Below are 2,783 nucleotides of genomic sequence, written 5' to 3' on the forward strand. Positions count from 1 at the left end.
GGAGTCTGCAGATATCTCCTTAGCTCCTGCTGGGTAGCCTCGGGCAGAGGCTAAGTTAGCACCCCCTTAGAGATCCAAGTGCCAGTGTACCCAGTGGTCAGAGTGGGACCATCCAGATTACAACTCCTCAGATCCATAAGGGACACACTCAGGGGGCAGACTCAGTGAGCACCAAAGCCCCACTGAAGCAAGTCTTGCCCCATAAGGGTGTCTCCAGCACAGAAGTTCTTCCACCGTAAACACAGCTGATTCTAACAGCCAATTGGCCTGGAGGTCAATTCCTCCCAGTGATACCAACTACAATCAAGGCTCAACTACAACAAGACTGTGCACACAGCCCACAAGGGGGTGCACCAAGAGTGTCCACCTCAGGTAATTGAGGAGGCTGAGCTATTGGGCCCTATAGGACACCTAGCACAGAAAGCCACCCTATCAACACAGGGATGCAGCCAAAATGCGAGACAAAGAAACAGGACACAAATGATAGAAATGGAGGAAAGCAAACTACTGGATATAGAGTTCAAAACAATGGATATAAGGTTTTTCAAGAATTTTCTAGAAACTGCCAATAAATTTAGTGAGACCCTCAATAAATCTAGTGAAACCTTCAAAAAATCTAGTGAGACCCTCGAGGATATGAAAAAGGACCAAATAGAAATTAAACATACACTGATTGAAATAAAGAATAATATACAGAGATCCAACAGCAGATTAGAGGATCCCAAGCATCAAGTCAAAGATTTGAAATACAAAGAAGCAAAAAACACCCAACCGGAAAAGCAAAAAGAAAAAAGAATCCAAAAATCTGAAGATAGTGTAAGGAGCCTCTGGGACAACTTCAAGGCCACCAACATCTGAATTATAGGGGTGCCAGAAGAAGAGAGAGAGCAAGATATTGAAAACTTATTTGAAGAAATAATGACAGAAAACTTCCCCTACCTGGTGAAAGAGATAGACTTACAAGTCCAGGAAGAACAGAGAACCCCAAACAAAAGGAATCCAAAGAGGACCACACCGAGACACATCATGATTAAAATGCCAAGAGCAAAAGACAAAGAGAGAATCTTAAAAGCAGCAAGACAAAAATAGTCAGTTACCTACAAGGGAGTACCCATAAGATTGTCAGCTGATTTCTCAACAGAAACTATGCAAGCCAGAAGGGAGTGGCAAGAAATATTCAAAGTGATGAAGAGCAAGAACCTACAACCAAGATTACTTTACCCAGCAAAGCTATCATTCAGAATTGGTCAGATAAAGAGCTTCACAGATAAGAAAAAGCTAAAGTTCATCACCACCAAAGCAGGATTATATGAAATGCTGAAAGGTATTCTTTAAGAAGAGGAATAAGAAAAAGGTACAGATAAAAATTATGAACAAGTACATATCTATCAACCAGTGAACCTAAAAATCAAGTGAATAAAAAATTTGATTAACAGAATAAACTGGTGAATATAACAGAACCAGGGGCATAGAAAGGGAGTAGACTGACAATTCATGGGGGGAATGGGGTATGGGGGGTGCAGGAAGAGACTGGACAAAAATCGTACACCTATGGATGAGGACAGTGGGGGGAGGAGGGTAAGGAAAGAGGGTGGGGTGGGAACCGCGTGGAGGGGAGCCTTGGGGGGGAAAAAATTGGAACAACTGTAATAATCTGACCAATAAAGATTTTTTAAAAAGCAGGCGCAACTGTGCATATCTCATAAAGTATTCACAGCTGCCTGTCTGTAAATTGTTGCAAAAGCAGACTGCAGCACTGTTGACAAAGTTATTCTTTCTTTTTAACTAAGTAAAAAAACTGAAAACCACTCAGAATGCATCCTCTCCCTCTTCTTTCCCAAGAGAGAGAAGAACGATCATCAATGGCAAGTGGCAGTTACTGAAGTAACACCAAGAGCCAGCTTCACGCTCAGGAGAGGATGCTGCATCTCCTCCTCGTGGTTTTGGGTGCTCTACACATTCAGAGAAACTTCTCTAGTAAAGAACTATAGAAATGATCCCTGAAAGTATAGTGTTAACATTGGCATCATCACCTCCACCAGGTCTACCACAGCCGCATACTTTACAGTCATGGTGAGATAGTTTCCCTCGTTCTGATTCCACTGGCAAAGAGAAAAGCTTTCCAGTCTGTATAATGATTCAGATACTATCACTCAACAATGATTTTAACACTTACGTGGAAATTAAATGTCCAAAGTTTTTTTTTAAAAAGGCTACTTCATTAACATAATACTGAACGACAGCCAATCACAATCTGTGCCATTTAAGCCCAGGAGGTATCACTCAGTTCCGGTGAGGCGGCCCGGCCCCTGGGAGCTACCTGAAAGGGCGGGCTTTTTCTTTCTTAGAATCTAGCTGCTTCCTGTGATTGGTGAAACGTGCTGCAATGGCTGTCCTGAGTTTGACTTTCAAAGGTGGGTGGATTTGAGACTGGTTGCCATGGCTGGGGCGGGGAGGGCAACTGCAGCTGGGATCCAGTGCTGGGAGACACAATCTTTTGGTTTGTGTGTCATGTTTGCACCATCTGTTTACACTTTCTGAGTTCTTAAATGTCATTGGTGCTTTAACATAAAAAAAAGAAAAAGTAAAAATTCATTGGAGATGCATCTCCTAATGAGATGAATAAATTATGTATGTTTCAGTTCGTTCAAAAAAAAAAAGAAAAAGAAAAATACTGCATTGGCATTTAGAATGAGACAAAGATGTCCATTAGATCTACTTTCATCTAATAATAGAGGCCTGGTGCACAAAACTTTGTGCACTCGGGTGAGGGTTCCCTCAGC

General features: G+C 42.0%; 1 non-coding gene across 1 annotated transcript; it reads right to left on the reverse strand.

Moving 5' to 3' along the window:
* Positions 1–1,804: 1,804 nt before the first annotated feature.
* LOC111825097 lies at positions 1,805–2,016 on the reverse strand. The gene has a single exon (XR_002828200.1). It is a non-coding gene; the product is annotated as a small nucleolar RNA U3 (small nucleolar RNA).
* Between the last annotated feature and the right edge of the window lie 767 nt (positions 2,017–2,783).

This window comes from Myotis lucifugus, unplaced genomic scaffold (assembly GCF_000147115.1).
Source record: "Myotis lucifugus unplaced genomic scaffold, Myoluc2.0 scaffold_13, whole genome shotgun sequence".
NCBI lineage: Eukaryota > Metazoa > Chordata > Mammalia > Chiroptera > Vespertilionidae > Myotis > Myotis lucifugus.